At 46.0% G+C, this 12,715-nt stretch overlaps 1 protein-coding gene and 1 long non-coding RNA gene across 4 annotated transcripts in view; one reads left to right on the forward strand and one right to left on the reverse strand.

Annotated features, from left to right (window-relative positions):
* FAM124A (family with sequence similarity 124 member A) overlaps positions 1-12,715 on the forward strand; it is a 114,325-nt gene that overhangs the window by 12,527 nt on the left and 89,083 nt on the right. The gene's annotated exons all lie outside the window — the stretch shown is intronic.
* LOC137210926 (uncharacterized) overlaps positions 8,553-12,715 on the reverse strand; it is a 131,511-nt gene continuing 127,348 nt past the window's right edge. Inside the window, exon 5 of the long non-coding RNA XR_010936809.1 lies at positions 8,553-10,227. This is a non-coding gene — a long non-coding RNA (uncharacterized lncRNA). The remainder of the gene's footprint in view (positions 10,228-12,715) is intronic.

The following is a 12,715-nucleotide window of genomic DNA, read 5'->3' on the forward strand; positions in this document are numbered from 1 at the left end:
GAATTCTGTGTGTCTGAAATTATGGAGAAATGGCCATGAGCAGTGCGTTCTCATTTGAGCCCAGGAGCATGTAGCAAGCTGTAGAAAAAAGGCACATGTCATGGGTGGGCGGGAGTCACCGAATCTGTCTTCACCTCCCTCCTCCAGGCCTCAGATTCCTGCCCTACGATTTCTTCCCTAACTTTCTTTCCCTGACTTCCTGCTCTGTCCTTCCAGTGACTCAGGTAGCTTCCCTGTTTCCTGCCTACACTCTCCCTGCTGGCCCCGAGCTTCTGCAGGCTATTGGTCCCATGAACTTCTGTCCCCTCAGCTTTCCTGGGGCTGCCATGTCTATGACCTGCCCTTGAGGGCGGCCTTACAGAGGTCCAGCTGGTGCCGGGGGCCTCTGGACACACACTGGTGTCCAGGAAAAAGGGTCAGGTGGATTGCAGGTGTTTTTTAAATAGGAAAAGTGGGGTATTTCGGTTCATTGCAAGGCACTGTCGCTGGTCTAGAGCCACCATGGGCTTGTCAAGTCTGCCTTGCTGCTCTGACAGGATGACATACCGTCCCTTCCTGAGGTTGCCTTTTCTCACGCGCGCATCTTTCTAAATGCTGTCTTTTCCCTTTCATTTCTCAGTGGTGTCATCGTTTCCTTGCTGTTTCAGGATACCGAAGCATCATACGTTTCGATTTTGCCTCTGGCCACATCTGTGGGTCCCGTCAGCGTGCAGGGAAAGATAAGACCATTGTGATTTAATTAACAATGTAAGGAGCTTTCAAAGCAGCAACACCTTGAAAAGATGCGATTGCGCGCTGTCGAACTCATCAGTGACGGGACATTTGAACATATATGATCTGTGTCTCCGTATCCAAGAGCTCAGTCCAGACTTGGGATATGAAATATTCGTTATTTTCTTTCTGTTAGGGGAGACGATAACTTATTGAAAGAATTTGCTCACTTTAGAGCCAGTTTTTATCACATACATCCAAAAAAGGAAGATCGGTATCTTGGAAGAGGCGGTGCGAGCCAATTTCACTGTGATCCATTTGTAAGTGCCGTAGTTTTCTTTTTTTTCTTCTGTGTACAATACTTTTCTCCATTATGATTTTGAGAACACATAGCTTTCAGAATCTCATTCCACAAGATCTAGGCAGAACTCGAATCTATTCATTAATCCTTATGGAGAACAACTTCAGCCAATGAAGTGGCTTAATTTTGTGATGAGTTTGGAGTTGGCAATATGCACACGTTTGCCAAAAGACTAAAAAACCCACCTAGTCCATCCCCAGCTTCACACTCCTATTGCAGTAAAAGCACCAAAAGAAAAGTCACCGATTTTCTCTAATTTAGAATATCGCCTTTCAGACGAAGTTAGTTATAGATGGTAATACAGTCATCAGAGACCAGCCTGCCAGGTATTTTAAGTATCTCAGTTCACGTCCATCACTACTTTCACTGATTTTCTACTTCCTCTGATTCCAAAGGGCTTACTAATATTAGTGACACTGTTTGATTGACTTACTAATATGCAGTGTCACTAGTATTAATAACTGTTGTAAACCCAACAGTCGACATAAAACGAATCAATGCATATCGGGAACATGTGTACATATTTTCAATGGAGGATAAGTCAGGGTTTTGTGTGCCAGGAGGTCTTGAGTGTGCAACTTCCATCAAATGAACCCCAAACAAGAACTACTCTCATTTTTATTCTGGTTGAGACCCTATTCTGTCCCAACAGTCATGTTCATGTGCAGAGCTGTTCTCATGGAGGTTCAGAGTGAGCTGCTGCACAGCTGGAATGACTCCACAGCCCTAGACGGGCTCTCCGTGAGTGGCCTTGTGCTGGACGATTGTATCACTGATGACACAGTGCTTCCTGATGTGTGGCGATGACTGCAGAGACCAATCGGAAACCATTAAGATGTTGTGCACGTGGGACAGATCAATCTGATTTTCTTGTCTGGTCTGTCCTGCTTTGTGGCTCTGCCTTCCAAAGTGACTGTGAGATTAAAGCTTTTACTCAGAAGTACCTATCGCGTTCCCTAGCATGGGGCATCTGGGCCACTGACAGCTCCAGCTCCTGTAGCTATGTGGGAAAGAGCCCTTAAGGCTTCCTCTGTCCTCCTGGGAATGCACTGGCCTCACTCCAGTTAGGAACTGGCTCTCCTGCCTGTGGAGAAGGGCCTGGTGCTGGTGGCTCTTCCATGCCCCCCAGGCATTGAGGCTTTCTGGGACAACTGTGGCTTCATGTTTGAGACACTTCTTATGTTCCTGGACCTTTCTCTTAGGGCTGGAGCCATTTAACATGGAGCTTGTAGGTAACACTAATAAAAAGGCCACAGTCCTGGAAGCGTCGTTTTTGACAGGTATGGACCTTGCAGCCACTCAGGTGGAGGCTGAGCAGAAGCTGAGAGCCACAGAAGGCCAGCTGGTGCAGGTTGGGGTATTTGCTCCTTCCACATTTTGTCAGCTGCCCAGACAGGATATTCTTGGCCTGGCAGAGCACATAAAATCACCACACTGGAAAACTTGCTACTCAGAGTGTGGTCCACAGACCACAGCATCACCCTGAAACTTGTTGGAAATGCAGAATCCCATTTCTGACTTCCTGAGTCATGTGAGTTGTTTGTACGGAAATTTTACAGAGCACTGATCTAACCCATCTCCCCAGGAAATAAGATTGCTCTTAAATCATCCATGATTGATGTGATTTATCCAAGTTTCTTACTTTCAGAGGCTAATTTTTAATGGTATAATCTGTAGGTTCTAGGATTTGTATAACGTCTAGATAAAATTATTCACTTAATATTTAAGTTATTTTATTGATAATTTAAAAGAATTGTGTTCCTCCTCTAAGAGTAGTTTATTTTAAAACACAGGACTTGTTCTTTATAAGGCAGGCTAGAGGTATTTGTTTGGGGTTTTTTTGAGAAGCAGGTGGCAGCCTTATCTACATGATCATGAAATTAGCAAACGATACCTGAGATGAATGAAACTACTGGAGGTGAAAGAGGGGGTGCACTTACAATGTTATTTGATGGTATGGGGTCTGTATATTCAGAGTCCTATGAGTGGGAACCTGGAAAACTAGACAATATTACTAGTTGACAGTTGATAAGAAAAAAGCAATAACCAAAGATACTCATCAGGAAATCAAAGGCTGAGGACAATATCCCACACGGACAGCTCCTCTGATGCTCTGTTACACAAACATCCATTTCTGAAAAAAATGACTGTGTAGTCCTTTTGGCTTCAAAGATAAGTTTTAATTCTGTGATTTCAATTACATATAGGGTGTCAATTTCTAGCCAGGATATGAAAGAAAAATGGAGGCAGGCTTCTCATGATCACATTTCCCCTGAGAGGCTGAAGTGACACTTCAGGGACATCTGTCCTACCAGGGTTGTCAGGACCGCTATCCCACGAGAGGGAACAAGAGTGAGTAGCTGCGACTACGCCTTCTCCTGACATGCCAGGTGCTTTTCCCAGTTTTAAAATAATTATATCCAAATAATACATAGTCCTTGTAGAAAATCAGAAAATACAGATTAGCAAAAGGAAGAAAACTCAGAATGCAGCCATCCAGAAACAAGTTGTAATTTGGTGTCTGCCTTTATAGATTTCTTTCTGAGCATCTATATTCCTATGTATGTGTATATTATTACCAAAAAGTATATTGGATAGTTTTATAGTCTAATTTTCTCACTAAGCATATTGTAAAGTTCTTTATGTACCAGTAAACTTACTTCTATAATAGTTTGACTGTCTATACAGGATTCCATTGTATTTCTTTCTGCACCATACTTTATTCACCAGTGCCCTATTTTTGGTCCTATAGGTCCTATTCACTTTTTCACTATTATAATCAGCATTTTATACTATATCTTTGTGCATATCCTTCATTATTTCCTTAGTATAAATTCCTACGAGTGGAATTGCCAAGGTAAAAAGCGTACTTACTTTTTAAAGCTTATGATCCCTATTGCCAGGTCATTTCACTCTCCCATTGGCATGAATGAGAGTACCAGCGTCTTATAAAAATTGGGATTTTTATAAACTAAAACTGTGTGGATGGATACACACACAGTAACAATGGGCAAAAGTGCTCTGAAGAGCAGACTGTAAACAGGGAGACTCTCAGCTTTTGGAGACCCACAGGCTGAAGTCTGTTCTGTGGCTCTCATTAAAAGTATAGTATTGATTACGTGCCCGCTCCAACCTCAGGCAGCAATAACAGTGCCTCCAAACCATCCGTGCACTGCACAGGCTTCATGGAAAGCATTTCGCTTCCAGTAGACAATTTCTACCTTTATTCAACATCAGTATTGTTGCTATTAACCTTTGAGGGGAAGACAAGTTGGAAGTATTCAGGGAAGGTTGTGCAAAAAGCCAGGTCATATCCACTAAACGTTAACAATATTCAGAACTGACTAGGAAAGCGAAGAGGATCCCATCAGCCCTCCCTCCTTTCTTTGTAAACCTTCTCTCCTTCATCCTCATTTGTTAAACTTTTAAATTTTGTACAACACACTGGTTATGGAAGGGAAGGTACATTCCATCTGCTCTCACTTCCCCTTTTATTTTTATCTCACCCTGACATCTTCTGACATTATTATTGGTACCAAAAGGTACTAATGCTGAGCTGTGCAACCAGTGCCTGGAAGACTTATCTTTCCTTCTTTGTAACAAGAATAGTTGTGAGAAGTCTTTCCTTTATTGCGGGGAGAACTGGACTTCCTCTGTGGGTCCATCTTTAGTATTTCATTGCCTCAGGCTTGAGCATAGGCTGAAATGTGTGGGTCACACACAATCTAGACTCAGAAGTTGGAGGTCTTTCTGTGAGCTGGCGTGTTTAGAGGCTCACCGTCAGTTGGATGCTGTCTCTTGAGAACTGTGTAGGAACCTCCTGTTTCAGTGAGTATGAATTTTCACAGTCACCTGCTCAGGTGTAAGAGTGGAACTGTTCGTTGTATTTCTCTATAATCGAGCTGAACTTAGCTCTTGAGCCACCACCTCAGCCCCTGGCAAGTGAAGGTACAGGTCTGCTCTGCTTTGGAGCACCCACCCCTGCAGGGCTCAGCCCAGGAGTTCAGTACATGACCCTCAGAAACCTTCTGGCATCCAGGCTTTGGTCAGGTCTCTTCCAGTCTTCTTCCTCCCACCAGAAGCCCAAACCGGACATCTGCTGAGGCGGAAAAGCCGCCCCTGCAGCATCACACATTCTTCTGCAGAGTCCAATTCATGGGGTAAACGCCCTGCCCTAGGTTTTTAGCCTTTCTTAGCTCAGAAGGCCTCTTCTGTCTCCGAAACCTCAGTCCTTGCAGTAGAGAAGAGCCTTGCCCTTCCAGACTGTTTCCTCTGCTGGGATCTGAAAACAGTCTAAATTCAGAAACTTGATGAATGGTGGGTCCATCTTCCCCCACCTGCCCTGAAGCAATGAACAGCCCAGACTCTGCAGGTGGAGGGCCGCAAGCAATAAGAAAAGTGTGGGAGAGGGAAACTTCGGTTATTATCTCTGAAATTCATCCCCTACGTCATTCAGAACCTACCATCTCCCATTTTGTGTTTCTCTTCTATTTCTCACGTGTGAGCATCTTGCTTTCTCAGTTAGGTTGTGATCTCTGGAAGGGACCCTGTCTCCTCCTGCTTTGCAGTCCTTGGGGCCATTAGCAGGAGTAAGCACTTCAGAGCTAGGGGGAGCCCCAAATTGGGAGTTGGGAGATGTTTGTTCTCTTCTAGACCTGCCGTTGACTAACCGGTCGACTAGGTCAAGTCGTCTGACCTCATCTGTAACATGAGGGGCTGGACTAAATGCCTCCCCCATCTTTAATTTTCTAGTCATGCCCAGGAAGCTTGTTCTTCAAATGGGATGTAAGGTACCTATTTTTCTGAGGAAACTTGGAAACAAGGCCCAGGGATACATCAGTATCCTATTCAAGTTAGCGAAGCATTTGAATATTTCACTGAATTTTAAGCCAAAAAAAAAGAGTCCACAGCCTCCATTTCCCACATTGCTAGTTTGATCATGAGCAGAAGCAATGCCACGTTTTATCACTGATTTTTCAATGCCCATCCATGCTATATTTTATAAGCATGTCCAGTGTTTTTTCCTGGAACACTTGTAAAGCTAATCATGGTTCATCTCATTTCTCAACATCCTGCCAGACAAATCCCTTTATGAGATAAATCTTAGTTACTGTAGTTGTGAGGACTCGTCCCGCTAGCTCTCGCGTAAGGCTGAGCCGTCCTGATGAACAAAGCCTCGGGATAGGTTTGGTGAACACCGCCTCTTTTGTCTGCTTGGCTTTGATAGATGTACCTTACTTCTTAAAACAAGATGAATATTCTAACCCTGTTGTTTGCAAGCCCTGCTGCCTCATCTCCAAATCTACAGAATTTCATTGAGGTCCTGGCACTCTCAGGGTGACTGTGGCACCGACGGAAATGGCAAGATACAATGTGGTTTAGAAAGAATGGCAGTTACTGAGGAGAAGAATGGATTCTGTGTAAAATACTAGAGTCTCTCTCTTTTCTAATTTATTTTTTATTGAAATAGAGTTGACTTACAATGGCCAGTAGACACATGGAAAGATGCTCAACATCACTAATCATTAGAGAAATGCAAATGAAAAACTATCATGAGGTATCACCTCACACCGGTCAGAACGGCCGTCATTAAAAAGTCTACAAACAATGCTGGAGAGGGTGTGGAGAAAAGGGAACCCTCTTGCACTGTTGGTGGGAATGTAAATTCGTACATCCACTTTGGAAAACTGTAGAGGTTCCTCAGAAAACTGAAAACAGAATTACCATATGATCCAGCAATCCCACTCCTGGGCATTTACCCAGCCAAAACTATAATTCAAAAAGATACAAGCACCCCTATGTTCATAGCAGCACTATTCACAATAGCCAAAACATGGAAGCATCCTAAATGTCCATTGACAGGAAAGGACAAAGAAGATGTGGTACATATATACAGTGGAATACTACTCAGCTGTAAAAAAGAATGAAATAATGCCATTTGCAGCCATTTGCAGCAACATGGATGGGCCTAGAGACTAAGTGAAGTAAGTCAGAAAGAGAAAGACAAATACCATACAATATCACTTACATGTGGAATCTAAGACACAAATGACCCTATCTACAAAACAGAAACAGACTCACAGACATAGAAATCAGACTTGTGGTTGCCCAGGGGGAGGGGAGTGGGGGAGGGAAGGGCTGGGAGTTTGGGATTAGCAGATGTAAACTATTATATATAGGATGGATAAACAACAAGGTCCTACTGTATAGCACAGGGAACTATATTCAGTATCCTGGGATAAACCATAATGGAAAAGAATATTTAAAAAAATGTCTATATGTGTATACCTGAGTCACTTTGCCATACAGCAGAGATTGGCACAAATAGAGTCTCGTCAGTCATCTGAACCATATAACTTTTTATACACAGGGGGTCTAGTACATTGTTAAGCACTGGGGACTGGTGTGCGTCAGACCTGTCTTACCTTCTCATAAAACTGCAAAGTCATTATAGTCCTCAGGACTTAGATAACTATGCCAGATATATTTAAGTGTTTCTAGCTGAATTAAACCTTCTCAGACCAATTACATATCAACTTCCCGGACCTCTTCCAGAATCAATGTCAAGCAGTGTCAGAATTTAAAGTGACTTTGTTATTTCCTCTCTGGTTGGTGTCTGGCCTTTCCTTCCCCCTCCTCTTCCCATCTGCAGGTTTGTTCCACAACAAAGCTTAGAAATACATTTAAAGTCAAGTTGATGTCACATTTCCAAGTGGAGAAACATGCAGGATGTCTAAAGCATCTGCCTTACTTTCTATATCAATTCTTTCTTAATTTTCTTTCTTTCTTTTTTTTTTTTTTTTTTTTTGCGATACGCGGGCCTCTCACTGTTGTGGCCTCTCCCGTTGCGGAGCACAGGCTCCGGACGCGCAGGCTCAGCGGCCATGGCTCACGGGCCCAGCCGCTCCGCGGCATGTAGGATCTTCCCAGACTGGGGCACGAACCCGTGTCCCCTGCATCGGCAGGCGGACTCTCAACCACTGCGCCACCAGGGAAGCCCCCTTAATAGTTTGAGAGTGAGTTCAAGAATAAGCCTCTCACATCCAGATTCCTGACATTGTTTCTGTACTAGGTGATGAAAATTGAGAGCCGTCAAATAACTACAGGGACGGCAAAGCCGTACTTCTTACAAAATCCTGAGAGGGCCTAAGGATCAGAAAGATGCCATAGTGTTCTCCTCTGTCAAAGGAAAATAGAGTTTTGGGCTTAGTCTCTTCAGCCTATATTCCATTCTTCAGTTACAGGAAAGTTCTGTGAATTCAGGCTGAAGGAGGAGATGCATTTTATCTATATTATGGACGCATTTTGGATCCCCTATATTAAATACTCTGCATGTCACCTCATTGCCACCAGATTGCCACTATTCCCAACCCTGCGTCTCATTTTGACTGCAGTCTGGGGCTGGCACTGGGACCAGCCTTGCCCCTTTCATAGCTCAAAGTTTCAGGCCAACCAAAATTACTGAGAATTGAGAATGTCTTAGACTTTAAGTGTTGTCAGGGACAAAGGGGATTGCTTCAACTTTTTAATTAGTTCAGAGGTTCCAAGAACTGGCTGTAAAAAGAACTGTGAAAAATAAACCAAAAAAACTGAAGGCAGGTTATTCATTATATTCCGGATGAATAGACTCTCCCAGGAAGGAATTTGGAAACCCCTTTCTGGGAGCTTTTATTTCAGGCATTCTGGGAAGACCAGGCAGCTTGATGTGGGGAGGTTGGCCCCCTGTGCCACTTTAACGTAGCAGGTTTTATATTCATTGTCATTCTGGAGCTTCTTTCCCTCCTGCTTTCTGACCTAATCTTTCTTCACAGCATCACCCTATGCCCTGGGCATGTCTTTCTTACACACCTGGTCCACTGTCTCCTGTGGGTTTTCTGCCACTTGGTCACATGTGTCTGGTTGACAGACCACACATCCAAGCCCCTGAACTGTTGGGTGCTGTGGGGCTCTAGAAATGCAAATCAGGAGTTTATTCAGCCTCCTGCATTTGAGGTTAGAGGGACTCAAGCTAAGCTCCAGGGCCAGATTGCCTAAACCATACAGCCTGCAGCAGCTAGAGGTGCCCTTGTTCAGACTCTTGGCCTCCTGGGTGTGTCTGGGGCCCTGTGGTTCTTATGGCGCTGGAACGTCCAGGGCAGTTTATTCAGGGGATTGTAAGGTTACTGCCTTGGAAACCCCTTGTTGTACCCACATTGAGCATGGGTTTGTTCAGTGAAGTGTCTATTGCATTTAGGTACCTGACTTCATCTTATATATTTTATTGTCTATCTCCCACCACTAGATTATAAGTTGTATGAAGGCAGAGACTCTTTTAGTCACCACTGTATCCTACAGTGCCTGGCAGGTAGTAGGTGCTCAATAAACATTCCTTGGTTAAGTAAGTGATTGCCACTGAATTGCAAACTGTCAGTGATAAATGGTGGATAAAATGACAGGAGACATCAGTCATTGCCCAGAAATTCTAGAAAGGGGTATCTGAGCTTGTCATATCCTGAGACTTGGCCAGGCACTCCCTTTGGAATGAGCGATCTGGACCTTCAATTAGAGACGTACCTGCTGTTGGGAAGTCAGTGTCTTGGGGACACATCAGTTTGCCAGTTCTGGGAGGAGGGCAGTCTGGCAGGCACTGGACAGCAGGGGACAGTGCGGGCAAGAGAGTGGCAGTGAGGGGTCCCACTGGCAGTGAGGCAGCATTGAGATAGCCAAGTGGGAGGACCAGCATAAGGACATCTGTCAACAAGCAGAAGGACCTCAGTCCCCTCCCTGTCCGCCAGCAGACTTAGGATGTCCACGTGGGTCAGGGATTGCCAGAAACTGTCCAGGCATACCACGTGGTCAGGGATTGCCAGAAACTGTCCAGGTGTACCGCGTGGGTCAGGGATTGCCAGAAACTGTCCAGGTGTACTGCGTGGGTCAGAGATTGCCAGAAACTGTCCAGGTGTACTGGTCAGTCCGTCTGCAGCAGAATCACCCACCCACATTTCCTGATGGAGCCCAGCCACGGTTTCAGAGCCCAGCCAGGCAGGCCGAGGTTCAGGGCAGGATGATTCTAAGAATAGTGGACTCAAGATGCAAGAAAAAGCACATGGTGAGGCACACAGACACGCCGTCCTTCTCCAGGCGAATGGCCTTTGGCGGGTCAGTTACCATTTCACCTGCAAGATGGGGAGAAAGAATACACCTTTAGCATGGTGGTGTTTTAAAGATTAAATGAGATAATATATATAGTAAAGCTTTTAGGACAGTGTCTGACAAATAATAAGAACATAATACATGGTTGTTATTGTCTAAGTTATTTTCTGTTACACTTATGAAAAAGAGGGGATATACTGGGGAAAATGGAACAAATCCTCAGGTTAATAATACACCTTCTGCCTCACAGAAGGCCTGAACTGGTGCAGTGCTTTCCTTACGGTTTGTGTTTTACATTATCCAAGGAAAATCTAATTGTAAATGATCCCATGGGAAAGAATCTTCTTTGTCCTCCTGGGAAGCATAAGCTAGTTGGAAAGCTTTGTGAACAGCTCCGATCTCTCTCCAGCCCTGGGGAGATCCGCCCATTGGCCGCTTTGGGTCTGTGTCCTGCCCTAGCCGAACAGGTGCTCTCTGAGGGCCTTTGAGAGGACGTGTAATAGATATGATAAAGGCATATCCTACAGTCGCAGCGTCTCTGCTCCTCCAGGGAGGCGGAGAGGCTTTTCATGTCAATTAATTATTCACATTTTCTCTTCATCCCCTCAAACACTTGGCGTCCTGTCTAGCTCCACGGGGGCAGGTTTGCTCTGGGCATGCGTAACCCCAGCACCCGATGACGGTGACGGTGTGGGGCTGCGTTCTGTGCCCCTTTGAGCCTGTTTATTTCAGAGTCACATGCAGTGGGCACATGCTGGCGACGGCCAGAGCGCACTAATGCCACCACTCATTCCCCCGGCTCTTCTCAGCGGCAGGATATTAGCCGCTTACGTCTCTGTGGTTCACACGGTGAAGAGGGAGCTCTGGGGTCGGGTCTTCGTCCTCCTTGCTTACTTGATGAGGGCTGCATCCCGGGTGAGCCGTGCTTGGTCGAGTGCCTTTCAGCCCCCTCCCTGCTCCGAAGCTGGGCATCTTGCCCTTTTGCAAAGCTGTAAACATCCACTCAGCCATGCAGGCTTCTGCATGGCCTTTGTTCCTGCTCCCTGGGAAACCTTTGTGCCGCCCATAGAGGTGGCCGACTGAGCACCCTGACAGCTCTGTCTCGGAGACTCAGAAGCTGACTTACCCCGGGCCTCTTCTCACGCAGGCCTCCCACACCCGTCTGCTTTCCCTTGTCACTCTCTTGCTTTTCTGTCACTGTTGTGCCCACCTGCAGTGCTGCCCTGCACTTCCCCTTGAGGGCAGCGCTCACATCGCAAAGACCTGGGTGTGTGCCCTCAGGGAGGCGGTTTCTGACAGTCTTCCTCAGAGACCCAGGGCCAGAAGAAAGAGATGTAAAGGGGTGTCCATGACAGGAAGCTATGGACTGGTGGCCGAGAAGCCAGCCAATCAGAAGCAAGCAGGAGAGAGAGGTGAAGTAGCAGAAGCGTGGCCAGAAATGGCTGGAGAGTGAAAGCTGCCCCCTCGGCTGGGAAACAAGTACTTCTGTGCAGAACCGCAGGGGAACTGTGCACACAGACCTCATGCCATAGCCAGGTGCCTGCCCGCTCCCTCCCTCTGTGCCCTCGGCAGGTTCCCTCGCCTCTTTGTGCCTCGATATCCTGCTCTGTGAACTGAGGACAAGGGGAGCGACCCTCCCCGCTCCCCCTCCCCCGACTTCTGGGGTTGTTGTGAGGATCCCATGAGCTCGTACATGTAGAACACTGGCCCCCAGTGAATGTCATCTGCGTGTCACGCAGCAGCATCACCCCACGTCCATGGCCACGCACACGCTGAGTGTGGGGTTAGGATCTTAATGGGACCGGCTGACGCTCTGACAACTTCCTTTCCCAAACACTCTTGCTACTCCACGTGTCCTTGTTTCCCCTCGTGGAAATCATCGGTAGTTTTCTCAAGTGAATGTCTTCATCCCCAGATTATTCAAAGCCTTTCTACACCTTCCATTTATAGTGAGCATTCACAACTGTTTCGTGACATCACGTCTCCACTGGTGGGCGATCAGGGCACCACAGAAAAGTGGAATATCCATCGTAGGCGACTGTGGTACCTCCTGGAGCTACTGACGGGCAGGAAATGTCATTGGTTTGTGTTTTCACTGCTCTTGTTTCCACGTCACTCCTGCTGCTAGTGGTGCTTGTGTGCAGTGAAACAAAGTAGCCAGGTGAGCTGAAAGAGCAAGCAAAGGACCAGAATAATCTATGAATTCCAGTTGTTTTGTAAGCCACCAAGATGAATTTTCACTGGTTCATATCAAAACAGGGCACACACGAGCTAACTGTATGAAAGCGGGAATGTGGCCGAAAGGTAACTGGTCCATCCTTAAGTTCAGCACGTCACCTCAGCAACACACAGGTCCAGTTGCCAACAGGACATCCCTCCTGGAAGTCAATCGGGCATCACAAGCCAGCATGGCCAAAGTGGATCTCCTTATCTTTCCCCACAAACCTGCCCTTCTTCCTCTGTTTTGTGTCTCAGTTAAGCATTAACATCAGATGAGTTGCTCAAGCCAGA

This window comes from Pseudorca crassidens, chromosome 18 (genome assembly GCF_039906515.1).
Source record: "Pseudorca crassidens isolate mPseCra1 chromosome 18, mPseCra1.hap1, whole genome shotgun sequence".
NCBI classification, from domain to species: Eukaryota; Metazoa; Chordata; class Mammalia; order Artiodactyla; family Delphinidae; genus Pseudorca; species Pseudorca crassidens.